Here is a 25,856-nt window from a genome sequence, read left to right on the forward strand (position 1 = left end):
ATTTGCTTGTGGTCGACAACGAGCTGCACATTCAGGGAGCGGAATCCTGTAAAGTTGCTCGCAAGGCGATGTGCGTACAGTCTATTGCTTCCTGCACTTGGGGAAGTTTGCTATTCTTGAGAAACCCAAAGCCCTCTCAGTCTGTGCCTCCTTGGTCATAGGGAAGTTTATAAAGTCCATCCTGCGTGCGTAAAGGGCTTCAGTCACCTGTCGAATACAGCAATGTGTGGCATGCTGAGAATACCGCACAGGTCGCCAGCTGAGGCCTGAAAGGAGCCATGTGTAGAAGGAAAGTTCCGCAGTAACCTTAATTTCAACGGGCAGTGTGGTCCTGATGGTGCTGGTAGGCTGCAGATCTTCTTTAATTAGCTGGCATATCTCACTGATGACCTCCTTTCGGAATTGCAGTCTTCTACGGCATGTGTTATCGAACAAGTCCAGTTATGATCACTTATCCCTGCAACTGCGTTCAGTGTAACGTCTCCTCCTCCTCAGCAGTCTGCTACTTCTTTGATTGGGCACATAATGCTCTTCAATAAACCTTCTCCCATCTCTATTCTGCAGCTTGTGATTAGTCATCAATACTGGTTGAGAAATTACAGACCACATCACTATAAATGCCCTTAATTTGTCCTCAACAAATACAAATGTGATTAGATGATTAGCAAGAGTCAAAAATGGCCTTAAAAGCACTCACAAATTGCTTCTCTGGACAGGCACTTCAAGCAAGCAGCCTTTTATTAAAGATTCTCCAAATTGCAAAATGGCGTCTGTAGTGCTGAGTTAAGGTCAGGGAATTGCAGCTTTTCTTCAGCGTCTTTTTGGGCCAGCGATCATGTGGGAGAATTATGGGTGAAATGCCGAAAGTTGCGCTCGCCGATCATCTGGGCGATAATCGGGGGCTAGTTTCCATTATAACCAGTATTCTCGGCCTTGCACGAGGATGACGTCATATATATTTTTTTAAATAGGATGGGCGATGCAGTTCATTCCTGTATAGAAACATAGAAACATAGAAAATAGGTGCAGGAGTAGGCCATTCGGCCCTTCTAGCCTGCACCGCCATTCAATGAGTTCATGGCTGAACATTCAACTTCAGTACCCCATTCCTGCTTTCTCGCCATACCCCTTGATCCCCCTAGTAGTAAGGACCTCATCTAACTCCTTTTTGAATATATTTAGTGAATTGGCCTCAACAACTTTCTGTGGTAGAGAATTCCACAGGTTCACCACTCTCTGGGTGAAGAAGTTCCTCCGCATCTCGGTCCTAAATAGCTTACCCCTTATCCTTAGACTGTGACCTCTGGTTCTGGACTTCCCCAACATTGGGAACATTCTTCCTGCATCTAACCTGTCTAACCCCGTCAGAATTTTATATGTTTCTATGAGGTCCCCTCTCATTCTTCTGAACTCCAGTGAAAGTTGCGCCGCCGAGCTATAATCGGGCACTAGTTTCCATTTTTCTTCAAAATTGGGCGATAGCATGAATCTCAGCACTTATATGGACGCTAAAGGTGTTTAGCTTCATCATCAAAGAGGAAAAGCATTCCATTCCTGTGTTGTATTTGTCTCAAGACAACTAATTCTCCTGCAGATTTTCTTTAATAGTCTACTCCACTTAATTCAAAGTCAGTTAATTTGAATTACTGGATAATCCATATTGTTTTTTGCACTGTTCTAATGTTCTCATTTTAATTAAATCAGTTAATGGGAATTACCTGTCGTAGATAATTCAATTTTTATGTGTGCAGAAGACCGTATACACGCACAAGAGAAAGATCACCAAGTATTGAGGAAGCAGTAATGGGACATTTGGAAAAGTGTGGCTCAATCAAGCAGAGTCAGCATGGTTTTATGAAAGGGAAATAGTTTGACAAATTTGCTGGAGTTCTTTGAGGATGTAATGAGTAGGGTGGATAAGCAGGAACCAGTGGATGTGGTGTATTTGGATTTCCAGAAGGTGTTCGATAAGGTGCCACATAAGAGGTTACGGCGCAAGATAAAAGCTAACGGGGTTGGGGGTAATATATTAGCCTGGATAGAGGATTGGCTAACTTACAGAAAACAGAGAGTCGGGATAAATAGGTCATTTTCTGGTTGGCAAACAGTGACTAATAGGGTGCCGCAGGGATCGGTGCTGGGTCCTCAACGATTTACAATCTATATTAACGACTTGGATGAAGGGACCGAGTGTAATGTAGCCCAGTTTGCTGATGATACAAAGATGGGTCAGAAAGCAAGTTGTGAGGAGGACACAAAAAATCGGCAAAGAGATATAGACAGGCTAAGTGAGTGGGCAAAAATTTGGCAGATGGAGTATAATGTGGGAAAATGTGAGGTTATCCACTTTGGCAGAAATAATAGAAAAGCAAATTATAATTTAAATGGAAAAAAATTGCCAAGTGCTGCAGTACAGAGAGACCTGGGGGTCCTTGTGCATGAAACACAAAAAGTTAGTTTCCAGGTGCAACAAGTAATCAGGAAGGCAAATGGAATGTTGGCCTTTATTGCAAGGGAGATAGAGTATAAAAGCAGAGAAGTCCTGCTGCAACTGTACAGGTTATTGGTGAGGCCACACCTGGAGTACTGCATACAGTTTTGGGTCTCTGTATTTAAGGAAGGATATATTTGCATTGGAGGCTGTTCAGAGAAGGTTCACTAGGTTGATTCTGGAGATGAGGGGGTTGACTTCTGAAGATAGGTTGATTAGATTGGGCCGATATTCATTGGAGTTCAGAAGAATGAAGAATGATCTTATTGAAACTTATAAGATAATGAGGGAGCTCGACAAGGTGGATGCAGAGAGAATATTTCCACTCATAGGGGAAACTAAAACGAGGGGACATAGGGCTAGAACCTCCACTTTTTTTGCCTGCTTAACGCCCACTTAACGTCCATTTTACCACTGAAATGATGTATAACGCCCATATATCACCCAGTTTGGCACAAAATGGAAACTGACGGGCTTTTTTAAGAGAATTATCGCCGAATGTTATTTTCCCAATGGGCTTAACGTCGAGTGAAAATATTACCGCACGGCCACTTTTTTTGGGCGGTAAAAGCAGAATGGGCAAATTCAACGCTCATATTATCGGCCAGCATTACTTTCCTCATTGAATTGATGCCAAGTTTCAATATTAATGCCTTGCAACTGTTTTTTTGTCATAAAGAGCATATTTACCCAAACTAACGGCCATGGAGATCGGCCACCATCAATTTCACCACCTCGCACACATATCGCCTACAATATCGCTCGCTCAAAAAACCGCCCACAAAAAGTGGAACTAACCGGAACGAATCTCAGCGTTATGGACGCCATGCTGTAGATCACATCGTGCCCTTTAAAAGGCTGCTGTGCTTCAACCTCAGTGCAGTTAGGATGTACTCTGCAGGTCGTTGGAGTCGATGTGAACATCTCTGAAAGCATCTTGACCACACTGTGACCGATTGGAATTGAAGAGGTGTGCTCGTCGGGATATTCCTTGTTTGTGTGCAATCGGTGGCAGACAGAGAGCTACTGCAATGGGGCCTGTCCTTTCTCACCCTCTCTTGGTGACCAAATACATGCATCGCCGAAGGAATCCTGCACTGCATTATGTGCCCAATGTACGAAGTGACAGACAGATGAGGAGGATCAGACTTTACAACCCCGCAAGTACAAGGTGAAGCATTCTTACCTCGACTTGCCCGACACGACTTGCCTTCGGAGACAGCGCTTCCACAAAGAGGTTCTCACTGAAGTATGCCAACTAATAAGGGCAGACTTGCAGCCTTCCAGCACCATCAGAACTGCACTGTCCGTCGAGGTCAAAGTCACCGCGACACTGTCGTTCTATGCCTCGGGTACTTTTCAGGTCACAGCCGGCGACATTTGTGGACTTTCTCAGCATGCCACACATCGCTGCATTAGACAGGTCACTGAAACCCTGTACGCATGCAGGACGGACTTCATCAGCTTCCCTATGACCAGGGAGGCACAGAGTGAGAGGGCTCTAGGTTTCTCCAGAATTGCAAACTTCCCCAAGATGTAGGGAGCAATAGACTGTACGCACAGTGCGATGCGGGAACCTTTTCAGGATGCTGAGGTTTTTAGGAACCGCAAGGGATTCCACTCTTTGAATGTCGACTATCAGCAAATTATACTGGCAGTGAATGCTCAATTTCCAGGCAGCATCCATGATGCGCACATCTTGCGTGAGAGCACTGTATCTGACTTATTTAACAATCAGCCACAAGGTCAATGCTGGATGCTTGGGGACAAAAGATATGGCCTCACCACCTGGCTGATGACCCCCCCTGCGTGACACTCACACCGAGGCCGAGGGGCGATTCAATGAGAGCCACAGAGCAACTTGCAATATCGTGAAGAAAACCATTGGAGTGCTGAAACAGCACTTCAGATGCCTGGACTACTCAGGAGGCGAGCTCCAATACCACCCTGAGCAGGTAGCTCAATTCGTGGTGGTCTGCTCCATGCTACAGAACTTGGCTATCAGGAGGGGACAAGAATGGGTTGGTGAGTCTGACAGTCCCCCTCACCAGAGGAAGAGGAGGACGAGGAGGCGGATGCTGACATAGGGCCAGTCATTCTGGCTGACGCTGAAACCATGCCCCGCCCCGCTGTAGACCGCATGAAAGGGCCCATGGTGGCATGATAGCTGCAAGAGCCTTACATCAGGAACTCATCAATGATCGATTTGCCTGAAAGAACATTGGTGTTATTTCCATGGCTGACACGCTGCTGGGTGTGCAGATCATACATCAATGGTGGGCATCACCTTGGTGACCGTTAAAGTTTACGTTGATTGAAGTAATGTGTGATTATACCCCTTGATGTTAAGGAATCACCAGTGTGTAATGGTACAGCTATCTGAGCCAATGTGCTGCAAGGTTTTGTAAAATAAAATCATTTAAACCAAACATTAGTCTGAAATCATCAGTATTTCTGTACAAACCAAACCTTCCACCCCTCTACCCCTTCCCCTCCTGACTCCAAGCCGCCTGGCCAAGGAGGTCCTCAGGCGAAGCACTGATTTGACGGATACGGGAGAGGATGGTCCCGAGGTGGGAACTTGCTCCAACCCAGAATCAAGATGTTGCTGCTGGCTTTCATGTATGGTTGGCAATGGGGGTGCGTCACCTTTGTAAAGTCCTGTCCCTGCAGTACAGACTCACACGAGGCACATGTTGAAGTCAAGGTCACTCAGGACCTGCACCTTTATTACACAGCTCTTGAATGCCACACTTGCCTGAGACCTGTCCTTACATAGCTGTCTGGGATAGATATCCAGTGTCTCCTGCAAGTGCACCCCTGGTGGTAAGGTAAGCTCGTGGTTACAGGTCATCTCTAGTTACAGTCATGTATAGCATGGTAAGATACAATTATGTACAGTAGTGTGAGATACATGACATCACTCTCCCCCAAGGTCTTATTGTCTTTATAGGTTCAGCCTCTCAGGTGGTCTACACTCTTGCGTGGAGCGTCTTAGCTATGGTTCGGTTGTTTGCCTTGATGCCTGTTTTTCTTTCAGTGTGATTGCTGGTATTTCGCCTGGGCTGTCTGTTTCGTTCAGTATGATTGTTGGTGTCTCGCCTGAGCTGTCTGTTGAGATAGCCCTTTCCTCAGGTTGTTCCCTCTGTCTGTTCACCAGGTGTGCTGTGAGTTCCACATTGTAGTCTGCTTCTGGTTCAGCAGTGTTGTTGGTAAATCTACTTTTGACTTGGTCTACATGCCTCCGGCAGGTTTGGCCATTGTCCATTTGTACCACCAGTCGCCTGTTTCCTTCCTTGCCTGTTATTGTCCCTGCAAGCCATTTGGGACCCCTGCCATAGTTTAGCACAAACACTTTGTCCCCTATCTCATTCCACCTCACCCTCGAATTTCGGTCATGGTACTCAGTTAGCTTATGGCGTTTTGCCTCAACAATTTCATGCATTTCTGGGAGGATTAATGAGAGCCTTGTTTTTAAGGTCCGTTTCATCAATAGTTGCGCAGGGGGAACTCCAGTCAATGAATGCGGATGAGATCTGTATGCCAGCAGCAGTCGTGACACACGGCTCTGCAGCGTGGGACCTTGGATTTTGAACATGCCTTGTTTAATGATCTGCAATTCTCTCTCCGCCTGGCCGTTGGAGGCGGGCTTGAACGGTGCCGTCTTGATGTGATTTATGTCGTGGTCACTCATAAAATCTTGGAATTCTGCGCTGGTGAAGCACGGACCATTATCACTGACCAATATGTCAGGAATGCCATGCGTTGCGAACATGGTTCCAAGGCTCTCCACAGTGGTGGAGGTGGAGCTCGAGTTTAAAATGGTGCATTCAATCCACTTTGAAAATGCATCTACAACTACGAGCAATATTTTGCAACATGAATGGACCCGCATAGTCTACATGCATCCGCAACCATGGTTTGGTGGGCCAGGAGCTCAGGGAGGTCTCCCCTGAGTACTGAGTTGGGCACAAATGGTGCACCGTCGGACGCAGAGCTCCAAGCTCGCATCAATGCCAGGCCACCAGACGTGAGATCTGGCTATGGCCTTCATGAGAACGATCCCCGGGTGCTCGCGGTGGAGCTTCCGGACAAATGCCCCTCTGCCTCGCAGAGGCATAACTACTCGGGCTGCCCCACATCAGGCAGTCTGCTTGTAGTGACAGCTCATGCATGCGCCTATGGAAAGGTTTGATCTCCTCGGGGCAGACATCGCGAGCCTCTGCCCAGTCACCAGTTAAAACACATCATTTTACTCGGGATAACGTGGGGTCGCTGGTCGTCCAGGCTCTGATTTGGCGAGCCGTCATGGGCGAACCTGTGGACTCAATGGCATTGATTGCCATGACTATCTCACAGTCCTGTTCGTCAGACCCTTCTGTGGTCGCCAGGGGTAGCCTGCTAAGCGCGTCGGTACATTTGTCTGTGCATGGTCTGTGCCTTATGGTGTAATCCTAAGAGGCCAGTGCCCACCGTTGAATGCACGCCGAGGCGTTGGCGTTTATTGCCTTGCTCTCGGATAGTAGGGACGTGAGGGGCTTTGTGGTCGGTTTCTAACGCGAACTTGGCCCCGAAAAGGTATTGGTGCATCTTTTTGACACGCGAGTGCCTCCTTCTCCACCATTCCGTACCCGCGCTCTGCCCACGAAAGTGACCTGGAGGCATAAGCTATGGGTTGTAATTTACCCGCACTATTGACATGTTGTAAAACACACCCGACCCCGTACGCTGACACATCACATGTGAGAACTAGCTTTTTACCTGGATCAAAGAAAGCCAAAACACTGTTGGAACACAGAAGGTTGCGTGCCTTGTTGAAGGAGCGTTCCTGGGCGTCCCTCCAAAACCAATCACACCCCTTTCTGAGTAGCATGTAGAGAGGCTCCAGCAGCGTACTTAAGTTCTGCATAAAGTTCCCAAAGTAATTGAGCAGCCCAAGAAAAGCGCGCAGTTCTGAGACATTCCGGGGCCTGGGTGTCAGGCGAATTGCTTTGGTTTTGGACTCTGTTGGGCGGATTCCATCAGCGGCAATCCTTCTGCCCAAAAATTCAACCTCGGGCACGAGAAACGGGCACTTGGATTTCTTAACACTTAGGCCTACCCGATCTAACCGCTTTAGTACTTCCTCCAAATTGCGGAGATGGGAGTCGGTGTCCCTGCCCATGATAAGTATGTCGTCTTCAAATACAACCGTCCCCGGGATGGACTTGAGCAGACTCTCCATGTTGCGCTGGAATATAGCAGCCGCTGACCTGATGCCGAATGGGCATCGATTGTACATGAAAAGGCCTCGATGTGTGTTGATGGTGGTGAGTAGCTTGGACTCGTCGGTCAATTCTTGCGTCATATATGCAGATTTGAGATCTAGTTTTGAGAAAAGTTTTCCTCCAGCCAATGTGGCAAATAAGTCCTCCGCTCTGGGCAGCGGGTATTGGTCCTGTAGGGAGACTCTGTTTATGGTAGATTTGTCGTCCCCACAGATTCGTACGGATCCATCAGGCTTCATGACTGGGACGATGGGACTTGCCCAGTCGCTAAATTCCACAGGTGAGATAATGCCTTCCCGCAGAAGCCTGTCCAGTTCATGTTCAATCTTTTTCCTCATCACATAGGGCACAGCTCTAGCCTTGTGATGGACTGGTCTAGCATCCTATGTGATGTAGAGTTTGACTTTAGCCCCTTTGAAGATGTCCACACCTGGCTGAAAGAGATGTTCAAATCGAATTAGAACTGTTGAGCAGGAGGTCCGTTCCTCTAATGACATGGCGTGAACATCATCCTATTTCCAGTTTAGTTTTGCCAGCCAGCTTCTCCCCAGCAGTGCTGGGAGATCTCCGTGGACAATTCTCAGGGGAAGTCAGTTCACTATCCCTTTGTGTGTGACTGAGTGCATGGCGTTGCCAAGGACTGGGACGATTTCTTTGGTCTCAGTCCTTAGTTTGGTGTCGACCCTTGTGAGCTTTGGTCTGTCTCTTTTGTGCGGCCACAGCTGTTCAAATTGCTGCGCGCTCATGGGAGATTGACTCGCTCCTGCATCCAGCTCCATGTTGATGGGTATCCCGTTGAGTAGGACCCTCATCATTATTGGAGGCGTCTTGTTGTAAGAGCAGTGGCCATTGATAGTGTTGACCCGCTGTACCTCGGTGTCCCAGGTACTGTCCCCACCGTCTTCTGGTCCGCTTTCCGACCCTTCCGATTCGTATACCAGCCGAGCTGCCGTTTTTCTGCACACGCGGGCCAGATGCCCTGGATAGTCGCAGTTTGTGCAAACAGCATGCTGAAATCGACACCCCCTTTATGAATGTCTTCCCCCACATCTCCAGCACAGACTGCTTCCATTATTTCCAAAGGATGAGCTGCGTCTGGCTGATCTCTGTTGAGCTTCTCTCAGTTTGTAGTTGATTGCTCGCATTGTGGGTTGATGAGGTGTGAACGGCTGTTCATGTGGCCCTTGATGGCTTCTGGCGCCACTGCCTGCTGTTGAGGGCCTGCTCTCCTGCCTTTGTCTGTGTGCGGCTTGTTTCACGCTGTAAACCCCTTGTTCCGATGTTTCGTTAGTTGTCGTACCCGCAGTGTAGATCAACCTCATTTCTTCTTCTCCTGCCAATAATGCCTGTGCAACCAGTGCTGCTGCCTCTAGGGTCAAGTTCTTGGTCTCTATGAGCTTTCGGAATATGCCTGCGTGGCCTATTCCCTCAAATAAAAAAGTCTCTCAGTACTTCTCTCCTCAGTTCATCGGAGAACTCACATAAGCTAGCCAACCTGCGAAGTTCCGCCACGAAGTCGGGTATGCTCTGGCCCACACAGCGTCTGTAGTTGTAGAACCTGTGTCTGGCAATGTGTAGGCTGCTCGCTGGCTTCAGGTGGTCTCTTACCAGTGTGCTCAACTCTTCAAATGACTTGCTTGCTGGTTTCTCGGGTGCCAGCAGGTCCTTCATGAAGGCGTATGTTTTCGAGCCACAGCTGGTCAAGAGATGGGCTCTTCTCTTGTCTGCCTTGTCGTCGCCTAACCAGTCTTTGGTTACGAAGCTTTGCTGGAGCCTTTCTATAAAGTCCTTCCAATTATCTCCGGCATTGTATTTTTCATCTGAGCCGCTGGTCGCCATTCTGTGGATTCTGTAATCCCGTAACTCGTCGCCACTGTAAAGTCCTGTCCCTACAGTACAGACTCACACGAGGCAAATGTTTGAAGTCAAGGTCACTCAGGACCTGCACCTTTATTACACAGCTCTCGAATGCCACACTTGCCTGAGACCTGTCCTTGTATACCTGTCTGGGACAGGTATCCAGTGTCTGCTGCAAGTGCACCCCTGGTGATAAGGTAAGCTTATGGTTACAGGTCATATCTTGTTACAGTCATGTATAGCATGGTAAGATACAGTTCTGTACAGTAGTGTGAGATACATGACAACCTTGGGGTGCAGTGCCGTGCTCCGGGACCACTGGTAGCCCTCTGCCACCAGTGTTCCTGGCTACCAGCTCCAGGGCCTCCTCCATCCCTTCCATTTTATATGTTATTTGTTGGACAAAAACTCGGTGCCAACTATGTTCTTGGTGGTTAGTGGGCTTTTTGCTGCTGGTGAATCTCCCTCTTGTTTCCACAACAACCAAACAAGCACACACCACAGCCACACACGCTTTCAGTGCCTCTGAGCTCCCTCTCTGTCTGTCTCCTCTTCTGCGCATGTCACGGTGACGTTTGACCTCCAGAATTGTGGGAATGGAGCGTTGCCATGCCGTTGCTAAGGACGGCCTCACTTTACGGCAGAAGGTCAGAAAATTTTAACGCTACCGCCCATTTGATATCGCTCGCAGTAACGTCCATTTTCAAAAATGTAAACTAGGTGTTTTGAGAATGGGCGAGAAGCCAACGATCTGAAAACCCCTTTTTTAATGCCCACGCCGGAAAAAACGCCCATTTTTGGGCGCTAAGCTCAAAAATGGAGGTTCTAACCCATGGTCTTAGAACAAGGGGCCTCCATTTAAAACTGAGATGAGGAGAAATTTCTTCTCTCACAGGGTTGTAAATCGATGGAATTCTCTGCCCCAGAGAGCTGGGTCATTGAATATATTTCATCAACATAGGCGGTCCCTCAAACGAGGATGACTTGCTTCCATACCAAAAGTGATGAGTTCATAGATGTTTCCATGAAGGACCCGATATTCCAGTCCTGAACTCCAGGGGTGGAAGATGCCTGTGCGTGGATTTTTTTAATGTGTGGTGACCGTTGCACATCAGCCACCACACGAGCTTGACAGAGCTAGGCCTTTATCCAGTGGCAAGGGTAAACCAGGACGACTGAAGACCTGTTCTGCTGCACGGACCTAGTGCGCACACATATTGTAATGTGGGCTAGCCCCTGCTGCCGCTGGGCCCTCGGCTCTTCTGGGCCCCGTATTCTCATTCGACGTACATCCGCTATGACCTTCCCGCTCCTCCGCTGTGCCTGGGCCCTGCCGATATTCCAGCCCACACTCTAACTGGCGACCTGGGCCTTGATGACATCGCCCACCTCAAATTCGTCGCACACTTGGAGCGGCTCGCGATGGAAGCTGTAGTGGCATGCTCCAGCTCTTATCTTCCCGACCTGCGTTGGTGTCCTTTCGCAAGTCGAGATGGCCCACGATGTTGCAGGGGCCCAGTGCTCCAGCTCTTATCCTCCCGACCTGCGGTGGTGCTCTCTCACAGTTCGGGGTGGCCCACAATGTTCCAGGGGCCCGGCGCTCCAGCTCTTATACTCCCGACCTGTGGTGGCGTCCTCTCGCAGGTCGGGGTGGCCCACAATGTTCCAGGAGCCCTGAGTGAATATATTTAAGGCGGAGATAGACAGATGTTTGAGCGATAAAGGAGTAAAGGGTTATCGGGAAGTGGAGCTGAGTCCATGATCAGATCAGCCATGATCTTATTGAATGGCGGAGCAGGCTCGAGAGGCCAAATGGCCTACTGCTGCTCCTATTTCTTATGTTCTGAAGCAATGTATGGGAATGATGACATTAGCAACTTTGTTCAAGTAATGATGAACTGCAGTACCTCACGTGTTAACATAATACAGGTTGGACCTCCCTTATCCAGGATTCCCTTATCCGGCACCACCCCTCGTCCGGCATGATACAGGCCTGCTGGGGCTGAGCCGACACCCGGCCGGCGCCGACACCCGTTGGGGCCGCACCGTCTCTTCACAGCCCGCCGAGGGCCCACCGACACTTCGGGCGCCCGGGGCACCGACCTCCTCCCCACGCCACCCCCCCCCCTGACCTCGGGCCGCTGTCCTCCCCTCACCTGGCAAAATCCCTTATTCAGCACAGGCTATGTCCCGAGGGTGCCGGATAAGGAAGGTTCAATTTGTAACGGGAATGGTAGCATAGTGGTTATGTTACTGGGCTAGTAATCCCCAACGATACCTCCGCAAGATCCCGCAAATCCCCTGGGAGGACAGATGCACCAACGTCGGTGTTCTCGATCAGGCCAAGATCCCCAGCATCGAAGCACTGACTACGCTCGACCAGCTCCGTTGGGCAGGCCACGTTGTCCACATGCCGGACACAAGACTCCCAAAGCAAGCGCTCTAATCGGAACTCCTACACGGCAAGTGAGCCCCAGGTGGGCAGAGGAAATGTTTCAAGGATACCCTCAAAGCATTCTTGATCAAGTGCAACATCCCCACCGACACCTGATAGTCACTGGCTGAAGACCGCCCTAAGTGGAGGAAGAGCATTGGGAGAACGCTGAGCACCTCGAGTCTCGTCGTCGAGAGCATGCAGAAACCAAGCGCAGGCAGTAGAAGGAGCGTGCTGCAAACCAGATTCCCCACCCACCCTTTCCTTCAACGACTGTCTGTCCCACCTGAGAACTCACTTTTGGAGTGGAAGCAAGTCTTCCTCGATTTCAAGGGACGCCTATGATGATGATGATGAGTAATCCAGAGGGCTGGGTTAATGATCTGGAGACACAAATTCAAATCCCACCATGGTAGCTGAATTGGCCTAGCAAGCCACTAAACCGCTACAAAGAAGACACCGACTATAGCGGTTCAAGAAAATGGCTCACCACCACTTTCTCAGTGCAGGGATGGACAATAAATGTTGGCCTTGTCAGCACCATCCATACTCCATGACTGAATTTAAAAAAATAACCTCAGCTTGGTTTAGTGAAATTACTCTCATCCATGAGCAAGATGGTTTGAGTAAAAGACACTCCCCAGATACCTAAGCACAAAATCGAGGTTGACAATTCAGTGCAGTCCTGCTGGAGCACTGAATTGTCAGAGGTGTCATCTATTGGATGAAATGCTAAACTAATTACCCCATCTGCCTGTTCAGGTGAACATAAAAGATCCCGTAGCACTACTTGAAGAGCATAGGAGTTTTCCCTGTGTCCTGACCAACATTTATCCCACAACCAAGCTTACCAAAATTATTGAACTAACTCAGTGCTGTTTACGGCTGCTATGCTTGCCTATTTAACAAGAGTGTCAACACTTCAAAAGTAATTCCAATATCTGTGAAGTGCTTTGGGCCATTCTGAGAATACTAAAGACATTCTATAAATGCAAGTTGTTTTCTTTCTTAATGAAGTACAGTAATAATGAAACACAGTAATGATGAAGCACAGTACATTGTGTTACAGTAATAATGAAGTGCAGATATATTTAAGATATCAAATTAAGCAATCATACTGCATTGTAAAATGGTATTCATACCAGTCAGACATCCAATAGTCTCATTTGCCTCATAGCAAGATATATTTGATTTTCCTATGAACAAAACTCAAGGTTGAGTTGTATAAGTATGTGGTGCAACATGCATATTGCTATATAATTGCTAAACATTCAGCGAAGCTCTCAAGCATTGTTTTTAATTGCTATCTGTTAATTGAAGATTAAGACTGTTAAAACAATAAGAATCTATTTATTATTATATTTCACATAGCAAAACACAAGGCTTCAAACAGCATTATTAAGCTTTCAGTTTCCTTGTAGAGGAGTATAACTATTTGTGATGCCATGCTACTGTTACATTTTTGGGTGTTTTTAAACCTTCTTATCCTGCAATATTCTGACTATCATATTTTAAATCACTCTCGCAGGTGAGCCATAACTTCCCAAACCTTTGAGTGTGTCTATCCTTACCTTGAAATTTAAAAAAAGTTTTGTTAATGTTGCCAGGAAATGCAAAGTAGATACTGAACAATATTATGCCTGCATAAGATTTAATTTCAGTCTTCTAAAGCAGTGGACTTTAAGGGAGAATTCACGTTGTTCGTGCCTCCTGTTCAGGGTGCAAACGAGGCGCAAACGACTTCTCATCCATGCATAGAGCTGCTACCTACTCCCGCGAAATTCCGCGGGAGTTAGTGGCTGCGCTAGCCGGTAGCATCTCGCTCCTGTCAGATCATCTCTCTCATCTGGAGATGCAGTAATCGTGACCATCTTTAAAAAAAGGGGACAAGTCTGACTGCAGCAACTACAGTGGAATCTCCCTGCTATCAGCCACTGGGAAAGTCGTCGCTAGAGTCCTCCTCAACCGTCTTCTTCCCGTGGTCGAGGAGCTCCTCCTGGAGTCACAGTGCGGATTTCGTCCCCTACGCGGCACAACGGCCATGATTTTTGCAGCACGACAGCTACAGGAAAAATGCAGGGAACAGGGCCAGCCTTTATACATGGCCTTCTTCGACCCTACAAAGGCCTTTGACACTGTCAACCGCGAGGGTCTATGGAGCGTCATCCTCCATTTCGGATGCCCCCAAAAGTTGGTCACCATCCTCCGCCTGCTCCACGACGACATGCAGGCCGTGATCCTTACCAACGGATCCATCACAGACCCAATCCACGTCCAGACCGGGGTCAAACAGGGCTGCGTCATCGCCCCAACCCTCTTCTCAATCTTCCTTGCCGCCATGCTCCACCTAACAGTCAACAAGCTCCCCGCTGGAGTGGAACTAAACTACAGAACCAGTGGGAACCTATTCAACCTGCACCATCTCCAGGCCAGATCCAAGACCACTCCAACCTCTGTCGTCGAGCTACAGCAAGCGGACGACACCTGCGCACATACAGAAGCTGCACTCCAGGACATAAGCGATGTATTTACTGAGGCGTACGAAAGCATGGGCCTTACGCTAAACATCCGTAAGACAAAGGTCCTCCACCAGCCTGTCCTCAGCACTGCCCCCCCAGTCATCAAGATTCACGGCGCGGCCCTGGACACCGTGGACCACTTCCCATATCTCGGGAGCCTCCTATCAACAAGAGCAGGCATCGACGACGAGACACAACACTGTCTCCAGTGTGCCAGTGCAGCCTTCGGCCGCCTGAGGAAAAGAGTGTTTGAAGACCAGGCCCTCAAAACTGCCACCAAGCTCATGGTCTACAGGGCTGTAGTAATACTTGCCCTCCTGTAACTCCAGTGTTATATATATTTTTTCAATGTCTCTCCTGCATATTTTATCATTGCTCACACCACATAAATCTTGTGTGCTGAAGCACCTGCCACGTAGTCTGTAAAGCTGTATGGCTCAGAGACATGGACCATGTAGAGTCAACACCTCAAGTTGCTGGAGAAATATCACCAACGATGTCTCCGCACGATCCTACAAATCCCCTGGGAGGACACGCGCACCAACATCAGCGTCCTCATTCCGGCTAACATCCCCAGCATTGAAGCATTGACCACACTCAATCAGCTCCGCTGGGCAGGCCACATAGTCTGCAGGCCAGACACGAGACTCCCAAAGCAAGTGCTCTACTCGGAGCTCCGTCATGGCAAACGAGCCAAAGGTGGGCGGCGTAAACGCTACAAGGAGACCCTCAAAGCCTCCCTGATAAAGTCCGACATCCCCACTGACACCTGGGAGTCCCTGGCCCAAGATCGCCCTAAGTGGAGGAAGTGCATCCGAGAGGGCGCTGAGCACCTCGAGTCTCAGCACCGAGAGCATGCAGAAATCAAGCACAGACAACGGAAAGAGCATGCGGCAAACCAGTTCCACCCACCCCTTCCCTCAACTACTATCTGTTCCACCTGTGACAGAGTCTGTGGCTCTCGTATTGGACTGTTCAGCCACCAAAGAACTAATTTCAGGACTGGAAGCAAGTCTTCCTCAATTCCAAGGGACTGCCTATGATGATGATGATGATGCTCCTGTCAGTAGCGCACGGGCCGCTGCACCGGCAATGACAATGTCATCACTGTGCACAGCGACCCATTTTTGCCCTGGAGTTAAAATTCGGTAGTGCCTCCATGAGGCGATGTCCACACCAGCTTCGCGAGTAGCGAACCGGGCTTCAGTCCACTCACGGGGCGAAATTAAAGGGGAGATGAGGCGCGCACTTTTTAAAAAATGGCCGACTTACCGGTCGCGACCTTTCATTTCGCGGGATCCATGCTGCGATGTTGCAGCTCAGCACTCCGCTTCTGTGCTGGGCTGCTACCACAGCATCCCCCCCAGTGGCTTACTGGTGGCCTCTTCTCCCCAGTGCAGAGTTCACAACATTCCCTCCCCTTTAATGGAAGGGGAGAGCCCTGTGCTCCTGCCAGCGCTATGCACCTCTCCAAGTTGCGCTGGAGGATTTCCACGATTATCGCCCCAGTGTCACCCCCGAGAGGAATGGAGCACGCGACAATGCGCTCCATTTCCTCTCGGGGGCAGTAACCCCAATTTACCTTTCGGGGGGGATTCTGCGCCTGGCGCAGGAAGTCCCACCTCACAGTAGGTACCGCCCCAATTTGCACCCCCTCCCCCGTCTTTAAAGTTTAAAATATGAAAGAAATTTATATACAAATATTGAGAAAGAAAAATCGAAACCAAGTAATTAAAATAATAAAAAGATCACAACTCTTAAGAAATAACTTGTTTTTATAATTGACTTTAAAATATTAAATATTTTTCTTTACTTTTGGGAACAGAAACCTGCCTCTTCCAAGGGTCTCTTGGCTACTTTCATATTTTCTAAGAAGCTGTCTTTCTCATAGGATCTTCCATACCTCTACTGCCTTTTATTCAAACAAACTGTGTCTCCTCTATCCTGAAAAACAGTTACCGGTACATCCTAGATTTCAAATATTGCAGCAATCAAATTTTAGAAAGAGCATAGAATCATAGAAATTTACGGCACTGGAGGCCATTCAACCCATTGTGTCTGCGCTGGTCTGAAAAAAGCTATCCAGCCGAATCCCACTCTCCAGCAGTCAGCCAAATGCAAATTGAACTAATTAGGAAGCCTGTATGTATCTCAAAACAGTATCTCAGACTTCCTCAAGCCTGTTACTGGGGAGAACACAACAACAAATTTTGCAGCATTGTATTGAGCTTGGCCAGATGTAGGACTCTGGCTTTAGCTATATGTGAAGTTCTGTAACAAATGGCTGAGTCTCAAAGAGAAGCTACCACAACAACACAAAATTAAAAACACAATTTTTGTCTCAGCTACCAAGACCCTTAAGTGCATGTGTTGGGAGGTAATACTAGGAAAGTTGCCTGTCATTACTTCACAACTGCTCCGAATGACACTGCTGAAATCAGGAATTCAAAATATGGAGAATAGCAAGGTGTAGTTTACATCCTAACCACTCCACAACACAGGGCGTCCTTTAATGAGTGGAGACACCAGACTGCCCTCTATATTAGAAAAAAATTATTCTTTAGAACCTGATTTGAATTATCTCATCGATCCATGGTAACCAAGTAACTGGTTACAAAAGTACCCCAAGAACTTAACAATTAGGAGCAGGAGTATGCCAGACAGCTCCTCAAGCCTCCTCTGCCATTCAATAAGATCATGGTTGAACCTCAATTTCACATTCCCACCTGATCTCCATATCCCTTGATTTCACTAGAGTCCAAAAATGTATCTATCTCAGCTTTGAGTATACTTCACAATTCAGCATTTACAGCCCTTTAGGAAAGAGAATTCCAAAGATTCACAACCCTCTGAGTGAAAAAATTCATCCTCATCTAATTTTTAAATGGCCGACCCTTTATCCTGAGATTATGCCCCTTAGTTCTAGACTCTTCAGCCAGGGGAAACAATCTCTCAGCATCTACCCTGTCAATTCCCCTCAGAATCTTATATGTTTAAATGCGTCATCTCTCAGACATGAGCGCTCCACTCCCCAACCACATGTTCCAGCCTCTCCTTTCATGTCAGAGTCCAGGCACATAAGAACATAGAACATAAGAACATAAGAAATAGGAGCATGATTAGGCCATTTGGCCCCTCAAGCCTGCTCTGCCATTCAATAAGATCATGGCTGATCTAATCTTGGCCTCAACTACACTTCCCTTCCTGCTCCCCATAACCCTTGACTCCCTTATCGTTCAAAAATCTGTCTATTTCCACCTTAAACATATTCAATGACCCAGCCTCCACAGTTCTCTGGGATAGAGAATTCCAAAGATTCATGACCCAGAGAAGAAATTCCTCCTCATTTCCATTTTAAATGGGCAACCCCGTATTCTGAAACTATGCCCCATAGTTCTTGATTCCCCCACAAGGGGAAACATCCTCTCTGCATCTACCTTGTCAAGCTCCCTCAGAATCTTATACATTTCAATGAGATACTTTTTTTGCCTCTGAACAATGCCACAATAACTAGCGTACAAAAACCAAGTTACATTCAATTTATACTGAGGCCATGAAAGATGAGGCTTTTTGGAAGTACAATGCAAAGGCACATAATGAGAATGTAATGGAAAGTATCATCAATTATCAGGGCTAAAGTGGATAATAAGATTAAGGCAAAACAGGTCCTGTCCACATTCAACCCTGAATAAGATTCAGTGAGTCCCCTGGCTTGCACTGATCACAAGATGATTCCTGGAGCTACAGTACTTTAAAATAAATCGCTCAGTTACATGTTCGGCAAAACTGTACAGAAAAGTGTTGAGACACAAAATATTTACATGAAGAAAGAAATAAACAAACAACATCAATCTGTAAATGCCATTCTTTACAAACAGAAGCAGCTATTTTTGGCTCCACAACACACTTACATCCCTGAGGGTTGTGTCTTTTTAATCAAAATACTTTGAGATGAATAACATTTGCTTGCTGAAATTATGCACTTTTAAATCCCTATTTTCTACTTACATATTTCTTTTAAAGGCACCTGCACCAATCTGGCCCAAAAAGATGTGTGCATACTTCCTTACCAGCCATTGATGATACTTCACGATAAGATGTGTGCATAAATGTATTCTTTTAACTTGACACCTCCCTAAATGGTCCTGATTAAGAATGGAAATGTGACTAACTGGAATAATATGAGCACACATGAACATATGTCACAAACCTTATATTGCAGTGTAACACTGCAAATTCTTCCAGTCTTGCCATGGTAACATTTTGCTATAATGGAACATTACTGTAGATTTGTTGAAGCTACAATGCCTGTGTGTGTATTTATAACGACCTAATGTCCTTATTCATCTGTTTCAGTTGTGTAGAAGGGGCATGTATGAACAGATAGTCTTTGTATAAAGAGGTGAAACATAGAATGATATCCCTGTGTGACAACCAGATGGCTTTGTGGTCCTAGTTAGATATAAATGTAGGTAGAGTAAGCAATGACTGTTAGAACAGAACAGACTCGAGAAGATAGCATGTTGAAACCATTGTACATCTGTTCCTTGAATTGAGGTACCATTTTTGTTTTTCGCAGTGCTGATAAATAGTTATTAAACTAAGTTGTTGTTATGAGCTTATTAATCTGGTGTCCAAAACCACAAGATTCCGTCTTTAGAGGGTCAAAAACAGTCCTAGTGCTTTGGTGTGTCAGTGAGCTGTACCATCATTCTTGATGCAAGTAAATGGATGCAACTTTTTGTTCTACCTTTTGTACACTCACCATCATCCAATCTAAGACTGGGAAAGTAAGACAGTCTGCATTGCTTTGATCAGCTGGCCGGAGGAACCAAATGCCTCCTCCCTCCTTTTAAAAGTTGTCAATCTTTCAGTACTTAATGGATTAAGCTCATTTATAGACTGCAGTGACTGCAGTGACTGCAGTGACAGTACCGCACTGTATGAATAAATGACAGCCAGCACGTTTGGCCAAATGCCCCAAATTTAACATGCTGCCTGAAATCTACAACTGCCAGGTTGCAAATGAGGACCAAACATCAATAACTGCAGGAACATATCACATGGCATTTGGTTCCTCGCCCACACTACACACAATAAATCTATCAGACACAAGAAAAAGTTTGTACACAAGAAACTCATTACATCAAAACAATTCCAATTATGAAATGGGATATTCATCAGACTTTAAAAAAAACATATTCTTGTGTAACTTACTCAATAGTTTGTCAACTACATACTACTTCCTAGAAGAAGGATCTACATTTACCTAGTCCGTCATTTTTTCCCTAGTTTGGAGGTTGTATTATTTCCAAAAACATTTGGTTGTTCAAACTGAAGTTACCTGATCGGTGTAATGCCACAAAGAGAGCAGTTTAAAAGTAAGTCACCAGCCGGCCCTTTCAGTCAGGAAATGATGATTGGACAAATGGACAAAATTGAGAGAGCAGAAAATAAACTTTAAATGCAACCTAACCTCTTTCCAATGATCTGGTGAATTGACTATTGATCATCTTAATTATTGCTGAGATTGTCAGTAAATGTATTGCTATAAAAAGAAATTGAAGTAACTGGGATGAGATTAAGTTTTTTTTTAATTTGAGTGTGCCAGTGTGTATACATTTTTCTCAGGATGAATCCACTGAAAACTTAAAAGATTAGGAAAACATACAACAAAGAATAATTTTACTTCAGAAAACTTATTTGAATTATAGAATAAAATTGTTTTTGACTTTTTGTCAAAACTCCTTTGTAGTGAACAGTATTAAAATAACCCATAACTCCTCACTGTTTACTATTAGTGTTTGCAGACAGAGCGGGATCAAAAGTCTGCAGACTTTGCTGTAGGTGAAAAGTACACAATCCGCCTGTGAACTTTGTGCGAACTCGGAAATTACTGAGGAAACGGGCAACACGCTTTTAGAATTCTATTAAACGGTTTTATATTATTTCCTCAAGATTACCAAGATTAGCATCGAGATTTCAACGGGATAGAAATGACAGTCAATCAAAAGTGATGGCCTTGCAAAAAAAGATCAAATCCAGATTGTTTCACTGGTGTGAAGTTTACAGATAGCCATATATATAAGGGAGTGAAATGTCTGGAAGAAAGGGAAACAGTGCATTCTGCAATTTGAATCAATGGCTGAGTATATGGCAGAGCAATTGCACTCCAATCAGTTCCTGTGCCAAGGCACTGTTATAATCCAAGTGTTTCTCTGTTTAAAAAAGGGGGCAGACAAAAGGCAGATAACTATAGGCCGGTTAGTTTAACATCTGTAGTGGGGAAAATGCTTGAAGCTATCATTAAGGAAGAAATAGCGGGACATCTAGATAGGAATAGTGCAATCAAGCAGATGCAACATGGATTCATGAAGGGGAAATCATGTTTAACTAATTTACTGTAATTCTTTGAGGATATAACGAGCATGGTGGATAGAGGTGTACCGATGGATGTGGTGTATTTAGATTTCCAAAAGGCATTCGATAAGGTGCCACACAAAAGGTTACTGCAGAAGATAAAGGTATGTGGAGTCAGAGGAAATGTATTAGCATGGATCGAGAATTGGCTGGCTAACAGAAAGCAGAGAGTCAGGATAAATGGGTCCTTTTCGGGTTGGAAATTGGTGGTTAATGGTGTGCCACAGGGATCGGTGCTGGGACCACAACTGTTTACAATAAACAAAGATGACCTGGAAGAGGGGACAGAGTGTAGTGTAACAAAATTTGCAGATGACACAAAGATTAGTGGGAAAGCAGGTTGTGTAGAAGACACAGAGAGGTTGCAAAGAGATTTAGATAGGTTAAGCGAATGGACTAAGGTTTGGCAGATGGAATACAATGTCTGAAAATGTGAGGTCATCCACCTTGGGGGGGGGAAAAAAAACAGTAAAAGGGAATATTATTTGAATGGGGAGAAATTACAACATGCTGCGGTGCAGAGGGACCTGGGGGTCCTTGTGCATGAATCCCAAAAAGTTAGTTTGCAGGTGCAGCAGGTAATCAGGAAGACGAATGGAATGTTGGCCTTCATTGCGAGAGGGATGGAGAACAAAAGCAGGGAGGTCCTGCTGCAACTGTACAGGGTATTGGTGAGGCCGCACCTGGAGTACTGCGTGCAGTTTTGGTCACCTTACTTAAGGAAGGATATACTAGCCTTGGAGGGGGTACAGAGACGATTCACTAGGCTGATTCCGGAGATAAGGGGGTTACCTTATGATGATAGATTGAGTAGACTGGGTCTTTACTCCTTGGAGTTCAGAAGGATGAGGGGTGATCTTACAGAAACATTTAAAATAATGAAAGGGATAGACAAGATAGAGGCAAAAAGGTTGTTTCCACTAGTCGGGGAGATAGAACTAGGGGGCACAGCCTCAAAATACGGGGGAGCCAATTTAAAACCGAGTTGAGAAGGAATTTCTTCTCCCAGAGGGTTGTGAATCTGTGGAATTCTCTGCCCAAGGAAGCAGTTGAGGCTAGCTCATTGAATGTATTCAAATCACAGATAGATAGTTTTTTAACCAATAAGGGAATTAAGGGTTATGGGGAGAGGATGGGTAAGTGGAGCTGAGTCCACGGCCAGGTCAACCATGATCTTGTTGAATGGCGGAGCAGGTTCGAGGGGCTAGATGGCCTACTCCTGTTCCTAATTCTTATGTTCTTATGTTTCATCAGGTTTCAGTCCAGACAGCTCAGGGAGGCAGAACATTCAACTGAGCAGTTCGGAATATTGCGATGCTTCATTCAACCTGTTACAAATGCACCTCATGTTGAGTTATTATGGCCCAATGTTGACAGAAACCATGGGGTAGCCTGTTGAATTGACCATCTGGTTGAAAGAGGATGCACAAAGGATACTTTATTTTTGTTGGGAAAAGCGAAGGAAAAATAAATGCGTGCAAAAAATGTCAAGGAGGCTCCACATCACTTAGCCATTGCCATTACCACACACCCAATGTGGAGCGAAATGGAAGAACCTTGCCCGTGGATGAGCTGTGACCCATTTACTCAGTCCGGGATCTGCCGCATTACACTTTCTCAGTGTGTGCGGTTAGAAATGACAAAACAGTGAAACACGACGATTTAACTTTGCAATGAAATTCTTTTTCTCTTACTTCTCAATGTTGCTTGCCAACGCAGGTCCCTTGTACAGTAAATGACGTGGGAGTTAATTAGACTGTCAGTGATTTCCTTCGGCGGATGTTAAGGCGGTGGCTTCAGCAGATCTAGGACAAAAACTCGGCAGTGTCAAAAAACGTTAGGCTGAACTGTCGACATTATACACAGATAGAACTCGCACATTGGTTGGGTTGCAAAGCTGGGCTGGTGATTCGCCTTGTCATTAAAGCACTGCATCGGAGTTTATAGACCAAGGGGACGATATACTACATACTGTATAACCTAACCAAGCACATTAAAGACAAATGTATCAAAACAAGAGCTAGCAATCATTCATAGTCAGAATCAACTCAGCAATGATCACTGTATGCTCCGACCAGCGTGCAGCAATTTAGGAAAACACATTTGTCAAGGCATTCAGAACCTTTACAAAGATCCACTTGTCATGTCCAGCGAGACTGCCTTTGCAGGCAAAGTGCTGGAGTCTGTGTTAAATGACACCCGTGCTTGTTCACTGTTGCCGCTACCACGTTGGTTTAATTAAAGATCTGGCACTTGTTTTAGGACGATCAAACAACTTCTGTATGCTGATGAGATTCGTCCCAGTGCTGTTCCTCCTGCCACCGGCAGCCCTGCCATTTCTCATTTGTCTTGTGGGGGATTTGTAATCGTCCAATCAATCATGTTCCTGACCTTCAGTCACTTCAACGTGATCAAAACCTACTCTAAAAATTGCATGATCCGGTAGAGATCATTTTTCTTTAGCAAGCAAACCTCAGTGACAAGCAAGATCCGATTTTGGAAGATAAAGATTTCTGCTGTCATTCTTTCTACTGCTCTCCTGAAAATACTACATCATTATACAGTACTCATCATGTTAACTATACCTGGCTGCACTCAGAATGTGATAGCGCTGCAATACAGTTACATACTTTCATAACTCCTTCAGTGACTTCAACTTTCTTTATATACTGTCCAATACCACTGATGAAACCCATATCTATCATACTTTTTCCAATGTGACGATATCGCTACAGTACCATTATATGGGGCTTATTCAGCATGTTCCCCGCAGAAAAGAATCCAAGTCATCAATCACATGACAATATCATTCGAGTAACAATGTCGCGATGTGAATGATCAAGTTAGCATTAAAGGCAGTAAGAAAACACTAAATTCTTTCATCAAAAGAAAATTGCAAAGCTACAAAAGGTAACATTCAGATGGAAATTAAAATAACTCTCCCCTCTAAAAAAATTCTAAGCATTATTTTAAAATTCTCATCTTTGTTTTCAAATCCTTCCATGGCCTCGCCCCTCCCCATCTCTGCAATTTCCTCCAGCCCCAAAACCCTCCAAGATATCTGCGCTCCTCTAATTCTGGCCTCTTGAGCATCCCTGATTATAATTGTTTCACCATTGCAGCTGCTGAGGCCTGAAGCTCTGGAATTCCCTCCCTAAATCTCTTTGCTCTCTTTCCTCCGTTAAGATGCTCCTTAAAACCCATCTCTTTGACCAAGTTTTTGATTTGTCCTAATATCTCCTTATGTGGCTCGGTGTCAAATTTTGTTTTAGAATGCTCAAGTGAAGCACTATATAAATACAAGCTGCTGTTGTTACATGGGGAGGCAGTAAAGGGGAGTAATTCAAAACTTGAGGGTTGCTTTCATTCACCAACTGCTCTGTTCATTCGTGCAGCCAGAATGCCTCCAGAGCATTTCTCCCAGGTTCTCCTGTTGCCTACATAAATGCTTCTTGCCTGTTAAATTAAAGTTGAAGAGCAAAGACCCTATTTTCGAACTATCGGGCACAAGGCGCTGCAGAGAACTTTGGTTGAGCAGACTGAAATGAATTTTGAGATTTCACTGGTTCTTAACTTACTACTGAGAATGTTGAGCAACCCAATTATTGAAAACACTTGGTGGTTTAGTACTTAATGGCCCAGATTTTGCGATCAGCGGCGAAGGGACAGCGTTCGCAGCTGACCTCAAAAAAAGCTGCCCGCAAAGATGTACCGGGCTCAAGCGTAGATTTCCGATATCAGTTTCAAATTGGCATCTTCTACAGGGGACCTGTGGCATCCAGCAACATGGATGGCAGCAGGCAGGCTGATTAGCCAATCAGATTTTTAAATTCTCACAGACAGCAAAGCAGTGAATATAAATCACATTTAAATCATTGTACAGAAAGCAAAATAAAGATTGGGACAAACACATGGGGTTAAGGGAGAAATGTAAATATCAGAACAAAAGTTTAAAAAATTATTAAAAATCTGCATATTTTAAATATTCTTCTGAGGAAATGAGACTCCACATTTGTAAAATTATTTCTTCAGGGCTCGACAGGTTGTTCAGCAGTAATTATGACTTAGTATGCTGTTAATAACTCAGTCACTCCTGATTGAACAAGGCTGAACATTTTCATTGGTTTTTACAGCAATAATAGTGTGTAAATAGTTGAAGTTTATGACAAATCAGTAACTTCTAATGAGACCATCTGCGAAGATTGCAGCAGCGTGCCCTGTAGAGGAGCAGGGTATCACTGACAGCAACTTTCGGATTTCCGCATTGAACTGCGTGTGTGCGGATGGCAGAAGTTGCTGCCAGTTTTACACAGTAATAATGCCGACGCTGACAGCCTTACCGCTATTACTACCATAAATTCTGGGCCAATAATGCAGGAACTTAAGTCCATGACCTTTAAAGGTAACTGTGATGATGGCAGAGCAGGAAATGACAACCTTAAAAAAAAATCAAATAGCTGAAATTTACTGTGCAAAAAGATCTGGTAGAAGATGATGTAATTGCCAGGATGTTCTCTAGATTTGATGGTAGATGAGGCCATTGCCAGGAGGATCTTCAGATCTGGTAGTAAATGAGCTCATTGCCAGGAAGGTATCCATATCTGGGTGGTAGGCAAGGTCATTGCCAGAAGGATCTCTAGATCTGGTGGTAGGCACGGTCATTGCTAGGAGGGTCTCCAGATCCTGTGGTAGGTGAGGTCATTGCCAGGAGGGTCTCCAGATCTGGTAGTACGTGAGGCCATTACTGGAGTCTGTCTAGATCTGGAAATAGCGTTGGTCACCCAACCCAACTCAATAAGCTAAATGGAGGACTGAAAAGAGGTTGTTTAGTAGACAAACCCATTCTCAAATCAATGGATGAAAATGGA

The 25,856-nt window shown here is 45.7% G+C and overlaps 1 protein-coding gene across 7 annotated transcripts in view; it reads right to left on the reverse strand.

The window, feature by feature from the left end:
• Positions 1 to 25,856, reverse strand: part of fars2 (phenylalanyl-tRNA synthetase 2, mitochondrial) — a 628,185-nt gene that overhangs the window by 513,251 nt on the left and 89,078 nt on the right. For 4 of the 7 annotated variants that reach the window (XM_070880368.1, XM_070880367.1, XM_070880362.1 and 1 more), the window contains exon 3: positions 22,683 to 22,793. The exons of 2 other annotated variants lie outside the window; for them this stretch is intronic. The gene's annotated coding sequence lies outside the window, so the exon portion shown is untranslated. Of the gene's footprint in view, positions 1 to 22,682; positions 22,794 to 23,110; positions 23,194 to 25,856 lie in introns of those variants that run through there. One more of the 7 variants, XM_070880364.1, reaches the window with a different exon arrangement.

This window comes from Pristiophorus japonicus, chromosome 5 (assembly GCF_044704955.1).
Source record: "Pristiophorus japonicus isolate sPriJap1 chromosome 5, sPriJap1.hap1, whole genome shotgun sequence".
Classification (NCBI taxonomy): domain Eukaryota; kingdom Metazoa; phylum Chordata; class Chondrichthyes; family Pristiophoridae; genus Pristiophorus; species Pristiophorus japonicus.